This window comes from Colias philodice, chromosome 25 (assembly GCF_061535455.1).
Source record: "Colias philodice isolate Cphi_HAF_F1 chromosome 25, ilColPhil1 Martin Lab GWU primary, whole genome shotgun sequence".
NCBI lineage: Eukaryota > Metazoa > Arthropoda > Insecta > Lepidoptera > Pieridae > Colias > Colias philodice.
Window position 1 is genome coordinate 6,082,688 of NC_143110.1, and position 18,703 is coordinate 6,101,390.

The 18,703-nt window shown below is 35.4% G+C and overlaps 1 protein-coding gene and 1 long non-coding RNA gene across 3 annotated transcripts in view; both read right to left on the minus strand.

The window, feature by feature from the left end:
- LOC149477432 (uncharacterized) overlaps window positions 1–18,703 on the minus strand; it is a 72,037-nt gene that overhangs the window by 51,703 nt on the left and 1,631 nt on the right. The gene's annotated exons all lie outside the window — the stretch shown is intronic.
- On the minus strand, window positions 5,774–10,537 carry LOC149477434 (uncharacterized). Its single transcript, XR_016317655.1, has 3 exons — window positions 9,925–10,537; window positions 7,482–7,761; window positions 5,774–6,320 (listed from the first exon to the last, which is right to left on the minus strand). It is a non-coding gene; the product is annotated as an uncharacterized LOC149477434 (long non-coding RNA).

The window sequence follows — 18,703 nt, forward strand, 5'->3', positions numbered from 1 at the left end:
AGTATAGGTCAATTTTTTGTAGTCTTATTAGTTACTTAGAAAACATCATTGATATCGTTCGAAGTAAAAAATATAAATAATAGCGTGTTGATTAGTTTTGGAATGGGTTCCAAATTGATTGTAGTTTATTGTAGTGGCAAGAAAATTCTTTATTTGCGTTGTTTTATCTCAAATTATTGCAAGAAGGTCACAATAACAAGATTTAAAAAAAAAAAATAACACTTGTTCAAAAACTACAAACGATGCCAATAAATGTAGTATAGGTCAATTTTTTGTAGTCTTATTAGTTACTTAGAAAACATCATTGATATCGTTCGAAGTAAAAAATATAAATAATAGCGTGTTGATTAGTTTTGGAATGGGTTCCAAATTGATTGTAGTTTATTGTAGTGGCAAGAAAATTCTTTATTTGCGTTGTTTTATCTCAAATTATTGCAAGAAGGTCACAATAACAAGATTTTAAAAAATAAATAACACTTGTTCAAAAACTACAAACGATGCCAATAAATGTAGTATAGGTCAATTTTTTGTAGTCTTATTAGTTACTTAGAAAACATCATTGATATCGTTCGAAGTAAAAAATATAAATAATAGCGTGTTGATTAGTTTTGGAATGGGTTCCAAATTGATTGTAGTTTATTGTAGTGGCAAGAAAATTTTTTATTTGCGTTGTTTCATCTCAAATTATTGCAAGAAGGTCACAATAACGAGATTTTAAAAAATAAATAACAGTTGTTCAAAAACTACAAACAATATAGTTGATTGTAGCTAAACTCATATGTTTGTAGTGGCTGCTGAACCCCTGTAAGCAATAAAAAACAAAAAATTTAGTGTTCAATAAGTTAATATATTCAAAACAATTATTAGCCTTGGATTTCGTGTCGTTTGTAGTTTTAGAAAAAAAAATATTCATGCTCATACATACATCTTCGCACACGTGCGTGTTTGTGTTTGCGTGTGGGAGTTTCGTAATTTAGTGTACATTAAATTGCACATGATATATGTTAAAAAAAAAGAGTTGGATATCTTTAATGTTCAGTAGTTTGCTGTTCAATGTTACAAAGTCACTTAATAATCCGAAACTGCTGAGACGACAAAAGTAATTAAAATGAAATAATGGATAAATTCCATCCGAAACGAAAAAAAAACTCAAAATAGTGCAATATAAAAAATTGGAATTAATATTGTCATTTATTGTTTATTGTAGTACTGGTAAAATAATTTATCCTCTAAAATAACTTCAAGAAAAATCAGATAAAACTAGCCAAATTGTAGTGGTATAATAAAATGACACTGGCATAAAAACTACAAACGATATGAACAATTGTCACAGTACCTTTATATTTGTATGTCTTGCTTATTACTGATTATAAGTGCGAATGAATAAATCTACTTAGTGTTTGATAGAGTGATACATTTTAAGACGTTAGAAAATAGAAAAGGAAATCGTTCGTAGTTTCACAGTTTGTCTTCCGACAGCATACCTTTATATGTATATGGACATTACCGATTAAATATAAGCGTTCGTACACAAGTTTACAGTTACTATAGTGCCTACAGTAAATGTAGCATCGATTATACCTCAAAATATAAATTCAAAATCGTTGGACTTACAAGTATGTGCTGTTTTTCGTATTAAAAAATAATGACAGCCAACTATACACGGACTTTCGTAAGTATTGAAAACTTGAGCTGCAAATGAGTTGAATTTTTAATTATAATTTCTGAAAGTGTAAAACTTTTTGATAATTGAAAATTGTTAATCAATAATCAGAGAGTAATTGTTAGTATTTTTAACAACAGCTACGATACAGTTGAAGGATCGTATAATACAAACGATTTTATAAACTGTAGAGCTTTTTGAAGACTAAAAATTGGTTCATCGAAAGCCTTATACTGCGTTTATAGTGATTCAAGAGCAAAAAAATATTTCTTTTTTATTTATTTTTATCTACAAACGATGCTGATGAATGTAGTATAGGTCAATTTGTTGTAGTCTTATTAGTTACTTACGGCCGAAATTAATATTCAATCCAATCTAATATCTGCAGATTTTCGATCGAAAATGTGATCCGGATTTTAAGTTAAGTGTGCCAATAAACAATCCGTGGATCGAAATTGCAATCTCAAAAACCAATCTATCTGTGGGAGGACGGATCACAGATTACAGATAGACCTCTGTTCAAAAATGGCAGTTTGAGCGTGTCAATAACATATCTCACGCGTTTGACGTTTCGATCGATCGGTGTAAACAATCTTTAATCTCGATCTTAGACTTTCCTCAGATTCTAGGGTTGAATCTGTAGATTTTATTCGTAAAACGTAAAAATCGTTTGTAGTTTTTGAACAAGTGTTATTTATTTTTTAAAATCTCGTTATTGTGACCTTCTTGCAATAATTTGAGATAAAACAACGCAAATAAAAAATTTTCTTGCCACTACAATAAACTAAAATCAATTTGGAACCCATTCCAAAACTAATCAACACGCTATTATTTATATTTTTTACTTCGAACGATATCAATGATGTTTTCTAAGTAACTAATAAGACTACAAAAAATTTACCTATACTACATTTATTGGCATCGTTTGTAGTTTTTGAACAAGTGTTATTTATTTTTTAAAATCTTGTTATTGTGACCTTCTTGCAATAATTTGAGATAAAACAACGCAAATAAAGAATTTTCTTGCCACTACAATAAACTACAATCAATTTGGAACCCATTCCAAAACTAATCAACACGCTATTATTTATATTTTTTACTTCGAACGATATCAATGATGTTTTCTAAGTAACTAATAAGACTACAAAAAATTGACCTATACTACATTTATTGGCATCGTACTTTGTAGTTTTTGAACAAGTGTTATTTATTTTTTAAAATCTTGTTATTGTGACCTTCTTGCAATAATTTGAGATAAAACAACGCAAATAAAGAATTTTCTTGCCACTACAATAAACTACAATCAATTTGGAACCCATTCCAAAACTAATCAACACGCTATTATTTATATTTTTTACTTCGAACGATATCAATGATGTTACTTAAGTAACTAATAAGACTACAAAAAATTGACCTATACTACATTTATTAGCATCGTTTGTAGGTAAAATAGGCTGAAAAAAAGTAAGGTTTTTTTTAAAGCGGGTTCCAGCGTGACGGAGCTCTTAAAATACAAAAGTTATTGCCGAATAATATTATATGATAATATCCTGGATAACTCAATCGGATTAAAATATTATGCAAAGATATGAAAAACTCTTACATATACCTACGAGCATAATTAGTAACGAATAATATCCTTTCCTGAACAAATCTAGGAAAGAGCTTCGAAATTTTTCATAATACAATATCGAACTTTTAGTATCCATAACACATCCTTAACGGGCAACTGAACTCCACATTGCAGATGCACACAGCTTTACATGCTTCATTGTGAAACAAGCCCTAAGTTATATAAATACCTCCTTACTTTCAGTCTGGCCTTTTGATTACCCGTTAGGCTTGGTTACCGTACCGTAAACTTATGAAATCGTCTACGAGATTAAATATTACACCTTCGCATTATTATGATTAGCGTTGAACATTATTTTCTAGACAATTAACTAAGTTCAAAGCCACTGAGAAACGATTTGAGCAATCTTATGCACTTTTCTGTCATTGCATTTGCTCTCGTAAGTTCCATTTTCATGCTTTTATGGTAGGATAAGTTTTAAACTAAGGATAATATTTATAAAAAAAAGTTTGGAAAATCCAAAAGTGCACGACTCATAATGCTCATTTAATTATGAAATATATATAAAAAAAAAAAAACTTATTGTAGTTATCGATTTTTATTAGTTGCAATTAAACGACACTGAATTAATTAATCATTCGCATTCAGTGACCTACAATCGTCGATTAGAATATTTAAAAAAAAATTTTAACTCAAATGATGATTTTTTCACAAGTTATAGTGTTTTCAGGTTTCACACATGACGGACAGGAAAATTTTTTGACCTATTTCGGTGATTTTTTCCAATTCTATTGAAGTAAATCAATTTTTAAAAAGTATGGGATTAATCTCCATTAAATTATCTCGACAATAGTATGCAAAATATCTTGATTCCGTGAAATAACAAGGCTATAATAATAAGAATAGCTGCAAAAATGAGGCGAAAAAAATTTTTCGATCGTAAAGCACCACAGACATAGATAGACTACGCAAGTACCGCGATCTGTATGAAAACCAAGCGTGTCATATTTTTTGTACTGACCTTGACGCGTTATGACGTCACGAGCGCTTTTTAGTGATGGTAATTTCATTTTACGCTAAATCGATTAGGACGCCACTCGCGCGGCGATTCTAGTATCGTCCTATCCCATCGAAGTAAATCGAAAGAAATCAGATCAAACTAGATCTATGTCTAAGAGGTAATTAAATAAATGAATCGTAATCGATTACTAAATCGATTCAAGACAGAAAAATGATAATTACCATAGACAGAGGAATGATAAAATAAATTTATAAACCTTTTAATATTCTAACAAGTAAACTAATGTGTTTTAGCTTTTTCTTACATATGCCCATTGAGTTACCGTGTACTACGTACTAGAGAGGCCATCGAAAGAAAGTAATGAAACTGTCAATCAATCAATCTTTATGTCCCGTTGCATCAATCCATTTTTCTTTTATGTTCGGGTTACTTGGAAAACTGAAAAAACAAACATAGTCTAAGCAATAAGGAGTTTTGACAAAAAAAATCTATGCCTTTTTTTCTGAAAAATTGCTCCTTCAAATTATCATTTTTCTGTTCGATTATAAAATCGATTAGAATCGAGAACTGTTGCATCAAATGAACATCACTAACCACAAAATTGGACAGAAAAATGAGAACAGAAAAATGAGAAGACGCTATTCATTGCTTGTTATCATACGACTCGATCTTTACCGTGCCAAGTAAAAGCCGCAATGTATTCCGAATCATTTCGTATGATTTGGTATCCGTGTTTGTCACGATCGTTTTCCACAGATATTCTTTATTTGATTTTAAAATAAATAGTGCATATTCTGATTAGAAAATTACTTACCGGTGGAAGGAAACATCTCTGCTAACTCGGCCACTCACAGCTGTGGAGTTTCTACAGTTTATAACGGCGTAATTCGGCATTTTACTTTATTCAGCTTCACGTCTTTCCTTGGCGAACTGCAAGCGCGGACTGAGTGTAGGCCAGCGTCAAGTAAGTTTCATAATCTTAGTTTGGACACGGGAAGTACATACACTCGCTTAGTCTATCTTGATACATGTCTGTGTAAAGCACTCTCTGATGCTTCGCATCATGAGTCGTGCAACATCTTCCCAGTAAATATTGTTATGCCTTACTCTTATCACTTAGGGGTACGAAAAATAGATGTTGGCCGATTCTCAGACCGATATGCCCACAAAATTTCATAAGAATCGGTCAAGCCGTTTCGGTGGAATTCAACATCAAACACCGCGTCACGAGGATTTTATACATTAGATGTTGGTATAAAATTCTTCTGTAAACACGGTTGGATAACAAACAATAACATCGGATGAACTCTTTCAATGGATACAGTACAGCTTTCTAACTCTTGGCATCATTAAAATAATTAAAAACTACTCCGAATGAAAAGTGTCTCATATAATTTGAAGTACCAGAGGGTGTGTTGACAATTAATTTATACCCTCAAAACACTTGGCTATACAAAATATATCACCCTTTGCTTACTACTACTAATTACAAGAACATGTTTGAGGCCCTTCAAGTACAGATCTATGAAATTATATTTGCAGTTCTATGAAATCCTTACGTAAGTAATACCATCAGTAATAACTAATAACCCTTAGACGTTAATTTAGAAACGCTTTCGAATAAATCAATAACAAAATATAGTTATTTTTATGCTTTTCATTCAGATTGGAGTTTACGGAAAAGTAAGAGCTACATCAAAATTCAACTATTGATAACTTTTTAATACTTATAGCACAGCTGATTACTAAATACATAGTTACATGTTATAGGTTTAAGAATTTCATATCAAAGTCGGTCTTAAATTTACTCCAAACAAAACTACTCCTTACAAATTTTGAATATGGTACCTATATCATTATCATCATGTAACTCCCACGTAAGGTCTTCGATAAAATATAGTCTCTATTCGTATTAAAAGTCATCAAGTAAGCGAAGTCAGAAATAACAGCTAGTTAATAATATGCGAGTTAGAACACCCATCGGCCCGCATCGGTGACACATGGCGCACAAACAATACAACAATAAAAATATACGCAACGCTTGCGTGTTCTGAGATATGCAGCTTTAGAGCTATTACGCACTGTCGACCAGTCGCCGGCGACTGAGTCGCCGGACTTACTCCTGGACGACTGACGACTAAGTGCGCAAGCCCCTATTTAAACTATAGTAAGTCACAGTCGCCGGCGACTGAGTCGCCAGCGACTGGTCGACAGTGCGTAATAGCTCTTATTTAGGGCATGCACCCGGGTTTACCCGGTTCCGAAAAACCCGGGTAAACCCGGGTTTTTTTTATGTTATTGAGAACCGGGTCTGAATAGTATGAAACCCGGTTCTCCCGGTTCCGACCAAAATATTAAAATATAAAGTATTATTCATATTTTGCTGCATTATTTTAACAAATTTATTCTATCTGGCAACGTCAGAATCACGTGCATCGCGAATTTTCGTGCCACGCCTCAAGCGTGGCTCTGATTGGTTGTCTAACCTTAGATGCTATAAGTTTCCCACGGGTGTATTACTTTGAAAAGCTGTTGATTTTACTGTTTCATATAATGATCCAGTCATGTTTTTGTTTTTGGTATCAAGCTGAAATTTATATCGAATACTCAAGTCTTCGGTCAAGCATCAAGTGCTGTGAAAAAGTCAAACTCACAAGCCAACGCATCAAAAGATACAGCCGTAAATGCTGAAAATTTCCGCAAATTTCGACATTCGCATGGGACTCAAAACCTACAGGGTACTTCTCATGAACACAGAGCCTTTAAATTTGGTAAAAGTAAAGTCTTATAACACAGATAAAGGAGAAAATGTTAGAAACATAAATTTTAAAGTTACAACATTATAAAAAATAGGTTTGTGCGGAGCCCTCGGAGCGCGAGTCCGACTCGCACTTGGCCGGTTTTTTGCTTTACAGTTTATGAATAAGGAATGAATAAGGTTTAAGTTTATAATATGTGATATTATGATAACAAGGTACTTTTATAAGACTGATAAATAAAAAGAAGTATTGAAATTTTGTTTCTTTATTAATTTAATAAAATAAGACACAAGCCGCGTAAAATAAAAGGCCCATCAGGTACTTTTACAGTTACTTTTGTTTAATTTCGTATTTTTTTCTTAGGTATTATAAAAGAACCGGGTAACCCGGTTCTACCCGGTTCTGAGATCAATTTGGAACCGGGTTTCAGAAACTTGGAACCGGACTCGGTTCTGCATGCCCTACTCTTATTGTTATTTCATGGTTTCCGACTAAAAACCGAGAATCAGTAAAAACTCTTTTGATACATAATTTAAAGCTACAGCAACTTTTTTTAACTATCGACCCGAAGTAAAAGTGATTAGTAAGCTAGAATCGATTTAAAAAAGTTTTCATCCATTAAATCATATTGTACTATGTCCGAACTAAAAATATAACTGTTTTCATAATTTACTGAAATTAAGCTATTTATAATGTATCAAATTATGCTTGTTTGGCGCAAATACAAAACGTTATATGCTAGTCACTGACACCCTGTATAAGTATCATACAACATACTTTAGGATCCCATTTAAGAAACACATTCACATGTTTTGAAAATGCTTTCTTTCACCCACTCATTCACTCAACCACCCACTCACTTAACCTACCGACTCACTCAACCCACCCACTCCCTCTACCCACCCACTCACGCTACCCATCCACTCACTCTACCCACCCACTCACACTACCCACTGACTCACACTACATACCCACTATCTCTACCCACTCACTCTTCTACCCACTCAGTCCTCTACCCACTCACTCCTCTATCCACTCACTCACACTACCCACCGCTCACTACCCACTCACTCCCTCTACCCACTCACTCACACTACCCACCCACTCCCTCTACCCACTCACTCACACTACCTACCCACTCCCTCTACCCACTCACTCCTCTACCCACTCACTCACAATACCCACCCACTCTACCCACCCGTTCACGCTAGCCACCCGCTCACACTACCCACTCACTCCTCTACCTACCCACTCACTACCCACTGACACACTACATACCCACTATCTCTACCCACTCACTCCCTCCCTCTACACACTCACTCACTCACTCACAATACCCAGAGTGGGTGGGTATTGTGAGTGAGTGGGTAGTGTGAGTGAGTGGGTAGTGTGAGTGAGTGGGTAGAGGAGTGAGTGGGTAGAGGGAGTGGGATTACCCACCCGTTCAGGCTAGCCACCCGCTCACACTACCCACCCGCTCACACTACCCACTCACTCTTTCTACACACTCACTCCCTCTACCCACACTCCTCTACCCACTCACTCCTCTACCCACTCACTGACACCCTGTATAAGTATCATACAACATACTTTAGGATCCCATTTAAGAAACACATTCACATGTTTTGAAAATGCTTTCTCTCACCCACTCATTCACTCAACCACCCACTCACTTAACCTACCGACTCACTCAACCCACCCACTCCCTCTACCCACCCACTCACGCTACCCATCCACTCACTCTACCCACCCACTCACACTACCCACTGACTCACACTACATACCCACTATCTGTACCCACTCACTCCCTCCCTCTACACACTCACTCACACTACCCACTCACTCCTCTACCCACTCACTTCTCTACCCACTCACTCCTCTATCCACTAAAATAAAAAAAAAATAACCACACCCACTCTACCCACCCGTTCACGCTAGCCACCCGCTCACACTACCCACCCGCTCACTCCCTCTACCCACTCACTCCCTCTACCCACCCACTCACTACCCACTGACACACTACATACCCACTATCTCTACCCACTCACTCCCTCCCTCTACACACTCACTCACTCTACCCACTCACTCACAATACCCAGAGTGGGTGGGTATTGTGAGTGAGTGGATAGCGTGAACGGGTGGGTAGTGTGAGTGAGTGTGTAGAGGGAGGGAGTGAGTGGGTAGAGATAGTGGGTATGTAGTGTCAGTGGGTAGTGAGTGGGTGGGTAGAGGAGTGAGTGGGTAGAGGTACCCAGAGTGGGTGGGTATTGTGAGTGAGTGGGTAGTGTGAGTGAGTGGGTAGTGTGAGTGAATTACCCACCCGTTCAGGCTAGCCACCCGCTCACACTACCCACCCGCTCACACTACCCACTCACTCCCTATACACACTCACTCACTCTACCCACTCACTCCTCTACCCAATCACTCCTCTACCCACTCACTCCTCTGCCCACTCACTTTTCTACCCACTCACTCCTCTACCCACTCACTCCTCTACCCACTCACTCCTCTACCCACTCACTCCTCTGCCCACTCACTCCTCTGCCCACTCACTCCTCTGCCCACTCACGCCTCTACCCACCCACTCCATCTACCCACTCCCTCTACCCACTCACTCCTCTACCCACTCACTCCTCTACCCACTCACTCCTCTACCCACTCAGTAGTCTACACTATCTACATCTACACTAATATTATAAAGAGGAAAACTTTGTTTGTTTGTTTGTTTGATTGTAATGAATAGGCTCATAAACTACTGGACCGATTTTAAAAATTCTTTCACCATTCGAAAGCTACATTATCCACGAGTAACATAGGCTAGGTTTTATCCCGGAAATCCCACGGGAACGGGAACTTTGCGGGTTTTTCTTTGAAAACGCGGGCGAAGCCGCAGGCGGAAAGCTAGTACATTATATTTGCAAAGATTAAACTTTACAAATAACTACGTCCTGCATACTAGTTACAGTTTAAAAATTCAGGCATGCAGCAACATATCTACACAGTTTTAATATTTTATTTTATTTGCGAAGTATATGCGAGCGCTTTAAAACACAACAATATAAATTATGTTCCAGTATGGTGATGTCTTGTTTTTACTTAGCAATTATGTTACTTTTCAACCGGTTATTTATTTTTATTAGCTTGTCTATGATCATTTTGTATTCTATGGCGAGTCACGACGAATTAGCAACAGACGTGATGAAAGGTGAGTCATGGAAGACATAATGCAAAAAATTGTTTTTGATACGGATCGCATAGCACCGTTTATAATGTAAAATCCATATCAAGCAAAGCGTTTTTATCATTTTCCAATGCATTACGCAACTAATTAATATAACAGTTTACATCACATAAATGTCACTGGCCATTGCTCCACAAGCGTTTAAATTTAGAACATCAGACCATAGAGAATGGCGCGAAAAGTTCAAAGGTGCTATAAAATGCTAGCCAGTCAAGGACGGCCATCTCGAACCTTCAACAGATGTGACAAGACACGACCGGTGCCCACAATAGTTGCGGTTTGACGGGCTGCGGTCACTGTATATATGTACTATATTACAGTATATTCTATCAATACTTGTTGAATAACCGTAAGGTATCAAGTTCATGTAGCGTGTTGTATTACCCTTTCTCGGGATTATGAGATTCAATTATTGGGGCTTCGTGTCATTAAGTTACATACAATCTACTTAAGGCCGTGTACGCGGTCCGTGCGCTGTTTGGCTCAAATATGTGATTTTTCAAACCAGATTGTCCATCAATCACTTATCTTACAAACATATGAATTACTTATAATTTTAGGAAATTTTATTGTCTATGTAGTTAGTTAAGAGTTTTTTTCAATTAATACAGTATTTCTGAATACCATCAAGATAACTGAGCCGATGATTACTTGATTTCACTTTTAGTGTCAATTTCGAAGCTAAAAATATCTGAAATTGCTGACAGATCTAACACACAATTATTTTTAACTAACTGCAAAAATCCTTATTAAAATAGTTAGTTAAAAGATTTTTTTATTTTGGACTCCCAACTTACGAAATTAAAATCCGAACAATGTGAATTTTTTTAGAAATTATAGTCGACAAAATGATTATTTTCACCAAGATATTTGACTTTATTGAATATAATTTATACATATTGCAATAAAAGAATGTCTTACTTATAAGATAAAATTTAAAAAATCAACTAAGGTACCTCTATTATTTTTCTACAATTTTTTTTAAAGTACTATAAAACACTGCGCGCGACCCGATTAAAATCAGTCGGCAGCGAGCCTTTCCAGAGAGAGGACATGTTGCTCGGCGCTCTCCTGTGGACCTATGCTGTTCATAGTAAAAGGATAGCGCAAGCCGCGATCTATCGTAATAGATCGCGGAGTTTTTGACTTGCGTTAAATAGAATATGCGCTCTTAAATATGTGATTGCAGATTTATAGATCTTATAAAGTTTATAAATATACAAATCATAAAATTTGGCTAAGAACTTTTTTGTTATGGTGGTATTATTTCCAACAATTTTGCAGTTGTGTGGAGTCTGAGGTACGAAATTTCAATTAAATTGCAGAACGTAAAACGCTGTAGGCCTAAGCCCTAAGGGCATTAGCTAAGTAAAAGTTTAATTTGAATCCTATCTCTCAAATTTTAGAGACAATAATTTTAAAGACCTCATAATTAATTACTCAGTTAGTACATAAGTACTTACTTAGTAGAAAAGATTCTTTACTAAAAAAAAGTTTGGTCTCTTTTATTTCCAAGTTATTTAAACGACAAAGCAGTAATTAGTATAAACGTTAAATAATAATGTTGATAGGGGTTATATGGCAGACATGAGATAACAGTTAACCATAAAGAAAGTATCACATAAAAACCTCATCGCATATTTGTACTCGATGTACGTTATAAACAGTGTATTTATAATAAGTGGGCTATGGGAAAACATAGTATCATTTCACACCATATACTCGGAACAAGTTGTGCTATCAACAGCGGTTTTTACAAATCGTGAATACAATAAGTTTCACCCAGTTACTGGAACTCTGTGCTCTATAGCCACAGATAATATAAATTTCTTATGACGTATCATCAATGGCGGGAATCAAGAAGCTTATATCTAATACACTGGAGATTTCAGTATGAACATTAACTTGTAACAAGAAAATATGACGTTGAATGACGCCTGTATGTTTTTTATCCCTTTCACACCTAGGTTTAGGTAGTTAGTTATTACTTAGCATTCATAAATATCAGAATTTTAAATGCTTTTAAATGTTAGAATTCGATATTCAATTATTCCACGTGCAAATATTACAATGCAACTTGCATTTATCGTAACACTATCTACCGCTGTGACTTCTTAGGAAAAGTCAATGTAGAATATCAAAATATTAAGGCTCATGTCCCTAAGGTGTGATAAAAGTACCGTCAGTTTATGAAATTGTTGTTATCCCTTATTTAGGAAAAGGTCGATTTTACAAGCCTATTAATTCCAGTATAGTTAGTGGCTCCATTTTGCTTTTTAAAATAACCAAACATGACCTATTATTAATCTTCCAGGTGAGAATTATCATACCCTCCCGATTTTATAGATCAATATACTACATATAACGATATTTTATATTTTTCGATCTATAACTTTTATTTATTTATAACTTTTATTTTTTTTAGTTATTTAATTATTTAATAGTCTATCTTATATGGTAATTCTAAGCACTTAAACTAGCCCGTAATTCATTTGTGTTCTGCTTCCTAAATCTTATACAGCTACAGCCAAAGAAATATTTATAATCTTTCTCTCGAATCAGCACTAGGCTTGCACCATACTCCATAGACAGGAACATTTATTTCCATAAGACCTTCACGGAACGACGCACTTCATAATCCCTAATAAATGATAAACAAATAAGGTAACGGCACCAGTCGTGGACAAGCATCCAGTAATGGACAAAATAAATATTAAATTTAAATATTAAGACCAAAATTAACGTTATATAATTTGGCAATACTTAAAATAAAAGTTTGGTTCATAAGCTATCAAAATACGACATTTCATCTTATTCGGCCAAAATGTTTGAAGATGGCAGAACGTTATGTTTAGTTGCTGCGACTCGTTTCGAAGAAATCCGTTTTTACTAAGAAAATCCTTAAGGAAGTGAGGACACAATTTTGGTTATAAGAATTTTTGTATAAATGTCAGCAAAATTTGATATTACTTTTATTTATAGTAGTTAAGTGTACGAAATATTACACGATTTAGTATCATGATAGGTTATGTTGTTTAAATAAAATTCATCAGTGTCCATAACTGGATTTAATTCTATGGATATATCCATTTATGGACATATGTCGAAAATAAACTTTTTTTAAAGGTATTAATTACATGCGCTTTTCTGTATTGTCTTTTCTTTCTGATTAATAATATACCTATCACGACCATTTCAAACAAAGGGTTCCAATATTGTACAACAATTGTCCATGACTGGATTTGCTTTGGTTCCTATAATGGACATTGATATTTTTTGTTAAAATTACACTAATGAGTCCAACAACATAATATCTATCTAAACATGAAGAATATATTTTAGAACAATGGGTCATTATGTGCTGTGCGACTCGTTCTCGGCTTCATTCTCTATCACTGCGTAGAGAAGTCGAATAGGTACTTATGCGTATTGTAACGCATCTATCATAGAGAGTTCTCTGATTAACTGTTTGGATCGCTGTCTGCTGCTAAATTCCACCACCATAGAGCACACACGCTTAAATTTCATCCACACCATCTTGACAACATTTTAAAAAAAGCTTTTCGCCTCGTGCTACAATTTGGAATCCATATCGATGGACCTTAAGGCTGCTGGCGGATTCTGATTGGCGATTCACTTCACGAGTGTAGCGGAATGCCAGGAAACAGAGAGATATGGCGGAACATCGTGAAGCATCTACGAAGAAGAAGAAGTCCCAAAATGGATGGAATGGCAGTACTTTTTTTAGTTATATTTTTCATCCCTGACTTATTGAGAAAAAAAAACCATATTGGTGTTTCTTAACGGACATAACTCGTATTTAACGATGCATTTGTCCAATTTTTGCCCAGAAAATGGAAATTAAGACTTGCAAAATAATTAATAAGTACTATTTTTATAAATACATCCCCGATTTATTGTATTCCAATCATCATTTTCAAGATTCTATTGATAAATATAAGTCTTCTCCAATTGTAAATAACAGGAGAAACGACATTAGGTACAGTCCATAAATGGGTGTTCATAACTGGATGTTGTCCAAAACTGGGTGTCCATCATTAGATTTTTCACTGTCCAACACTGGTGCAAAAAAGTGGTTTTTTAATTTATCAATAACTTCATTATTTATGCATTGTAATCTTTTTTCTAACATTGGTTACGTTAAACTAACATTGAACTAAAGGTATAACTAAACAATATCCAATAAAGTTAAAAAACCTACGAGAAATTTGCAAAAAACTTCAATTTTTTCCTTAATCTGTACAAGACTGGTGCCGTTACGTTAACACAATGTTTATCTACATCCGTCGTCCCGAAACTTGAACCGACTTAATAAGAAAAATAAACGCGCCAAGATGAGGAGCCACTTTGATTTACGATTACCTAAATAAACACGCGTTTTATTACTCTCCTTGTGGACGGAGGACTTTGAAATAGTTTTGGTGTTATATCAGAATTCAGAGGGCAATGACTTTGCGCGACTGCGGTATTCTTTTATTTATGAAATGGTTTAAAGTGTATTGAAGCTAGATAGAGTGTTTCTACTTTCAAGCTGTTATTTACCTCATTTTTTTTTTAAGCTATTGCATAGCTTCTATCGCGGGCTTTGAGCGCGGGGACCGAATCCAGAAATTCCAGGTAACGAAAAAAACCTCACGCTCCCCACTCCGACCTGCACGGAGGTGTGGCTTGAAGGCATGCTTTGTAATAGCTTTACCGCGGCAGTCCCCGAGTGCCACACGCGCCACACGTCTTTTTTTTAATACTTACCGCCTTCGCCTGTGCTGTGCAAAAAATTGATGCAGTAGTTATTGAGTTTATCACGAACAAACAGACAGACTCGGATGTAGTGATATACATATGTTTCTCATTTTGAAATATCCATATCGGTTCATCATAAAGATTGCCATTAACTTATAACGCACGAATATATTATAGCGTTACACAAGAGAGTGCTAACATAAAATCGCTCTCTTTTTTAACCGACTTCCAAAAGAGAGGACATTTTCTCAATTCCCCAACATTTTATTACAATTTATTTTATTGTCATAACCTGCTTTGTATGCAATTCAACTTTAAGTAATAGCAATAAAATGAAAACGGCCTTATTTCAAAAAGAGCAAGTGAGAGTTTGCATATGTTTACAAAAAGAAGCAACGCGACGTTCTGAAAGCCATGTTATTTTAAACGCAATACCTATAAACACAAATTCATGTATACGACCGAGAACGGACCATTTACTCCATTAGAACCTAGAACTAAAGTTAAATTTCTCGCTAACTAGGTCACACGGCAGACGCACCGCTAATTTTAATAGCTATGACGAAAGCCGAAATGGTAATGAGCAATTTACGAGTACCTCTTTTATAGTCTGTGATCTTTATTTTCGTATAATCTGTTGTTCCAACAATCTATCCGGAGTTGTGCAACGTGCAACGTAAATATTTTGTACTAAAATTATGAACGAACAACGATAACAACTAACAAATTTGAAACGATCTTTTTATACTTCCTTCAAACAAATTATTGTGTAAAATTTATTGACACTAGCTGTGCTCCGCGGTTTTACCCGCAGTGCTGTTTGAGGTCTTAGCGAGATCATATATAGCCTATAGGCTATAGCCTTCCTCGATAAATGGGCTATCTAACACCGAAAGAATTTTTCAAATCGTACCAGTAGTTCCCGAGATTACAATAGAGGTTAAGTATTGCGTCTCCCATTTAGAGATTCAATAAGACGTTCGTTAATAAATCCGCAATGCCCATCCCTTGTGGATGATAATACTCCCAAATACGTATAATAAAACCCGAAAGCTTGCTTCCAATGCGGCGTTATCAGTGGAACTGAACTAGGCCAAGGACACCTTGCGTGAATGGGCAGCTTTATGAATTGGCCGCGCAGCCTTTGCCAAAATTGGTCGTTAGGGAATTTAAAAAATAGGGCACAGATAAAAAATATTGTGTCATTTAAATAATAGATGTGATATATTGTTATAGCAAAGAATACCCTCATTTCATTGTTTCTTGTAATAACGATACTTCTCGCTTATCTATTTTCAGATGCTACAGAATTATTAAATAACATGGAAACCCATGTCAATTTATATGAATTTATAATATGGGTTAAGATTACGTACAAAGTAGGGTAAGATATGAAAATGTCGGAATACATTATAAAAATTAGGACAAATTCCGTCCGCTACTTGAACAAAATTGATCAGTTTCGTTGAAAGTTACTCTGGTAACGAGAATAACAAAATACAAAAGCTATTCGTACCGCGCGATTCTCGTATAAAAGGTTAACCTTTCCCGGGGAACATTTCTGAACCGGGCCAAGGACACTCGCTCTGTCTAGCTCAAGGACCATTCAGTCCAGCTCGTGCTTCCGTTCCGTGCTCGTTCGTTTCCAGTTTTGACGTGAGATTGCTCGTTTGTGCCTGCACGATAGTGAATTTTACCTACAATAGCGGCCATGTATTATTACATGAACAAATAGTCGTGTTATTTGTTACTAATGCATTGGGAGAAGAATTGAGTATGTAGTTAATGAATGTTAGAATTTCGATACACACGTTTAACCTTCAATTAAAAGTATGACGCTATTCAATTTTGGTATGTATTTTTGAATAGAAACTTGTTTAGGCGCGTTGAGAGTAAAATTTCAAGGCCGCATCATAGCAATACCGTCACGTTATGGAGTAAGGCGACGATTTTGGTATCTTTGAATCTTACCAAAGAAGTTTCGCTTCTGATACATGTGCTCAGCACACACGCTATTTTTTAACTTATAGTTTCGATTTCAGATATAGCTCGATTTATTTGGATTTATTCCTAGAAGATCGAACTAAATACAGTTCTAGACTTCGCAATAAGATGATAAAAGGCCAGAAGTCTATAATAACACTATCTAAACAGTTGATAAGATGATTTAAGGAGAAAAGGACGACACTCATGGCGCCGCTTGTTAACCCAATATTTATTCAAGCTATCAAACTACGCTCCAAATGTACTGGATCCTATATCCACATATCACTTTCTGTTTAATTGAAAGGGCAAATATGTAATGTAATATAAGTTGTAGGAAGTTAGAATATTTGATACTAGCTTACCGCCCTCGGCTTCGCCCGCGCAGTCAAAGAAAAACCCGCATAGTTCCCGTTCCCGTGGGATTTCCGGGATAAAACCTATCCTATGTCCCGGGGTAAAAAGTAGCCTATGTCCTTTCTCGGGTATCAAAATATCTCTATATACCAAATTTCATGCAAATTGGTTCAGTAGTTAATGCGTGATTGAGTAACAGACAGACAGACAGACAGAGTTACTTTCGCATTTATAATATTAGTATGGATTAGAAGCAGATGTCTTTCGGACGAAAATAATTTCGTAATTTTATTTAGATCCTGGTGAATACAGTTAATTTTTGCAACTATGTAGTAATGTCTTCTGTATAATAGCAATGAATGGATAGTTGTGTTGTATTTGTGTTGGATTTATTAAAACCTCGAGCTATTAGTCTTTAATTTTCCTTCAAACTATTAAACTGCATCAACTTTTACTTACAACTATAACTGGCAAAGAAATCAAAGGGTCATCTCGTAAGCGTCAAAGTTCGCTGGCCATTCTTACGTCTATGCAATTACTTCTTCTAGCAACGCCGTCAGCGTAAGCAAACTGGACGGTGTGAACTCCCCTACACTTGAGACCGTCTAGTTATTAAGTTATGCTCCAATCCACCCAAAAGTACATCTTTGCATCGCATTTAAGCCTAGAAACTGCACTCGCTTTGTATTCAAGATTACTCAACAACTTGCCTTGGGAAGGATTAAAAAAGAATTTCTTTTATGGCAACTCGTGAGGAGCTCTCAGACACAGCCCTTTAGCAAATAGTCTTGGGTTTTGTGTAGCTTTTGAAAAGTACAATATAGTGGAGGACAGATGTTCCACTTTTACATATCAGAACGTTGGAACATGTGTACTTTTATTGTATTTTATTGTAACGCTTTAGCATATGTTCGTAACAGGAGCACAATTTACTTCAGGTTTTAATTAAAACTAGCGAGGGCAAGAGAGTAAGGATAAAAAGAACATAAGATGAATAGCAATATTTTTTAATAGAGTCATCATAACGCGAAATAGATATTAAATAAATAGATAAAAGATATTAAGAAATAGCATGCAATATTCTTAAAGCTAATTAATAAGCATATAATGCAGTGGTCAGAATACACGAAATATTGTCAATAACATAATAATGTGAATATTCTGAGCACATTAAATATTGATTAATAGCAATGATTGAGAAGCGAAATTTCATTATTTCTTAGGGTATTTTGAAGGAAATCACAGATTGATTTCTTCCTAAATATTTCAAAGCCAAATTATCTCTATATTACGAAGTTACTAGGTACTAATAATACATCTACAATATAGATAGAAAGCAAAAATA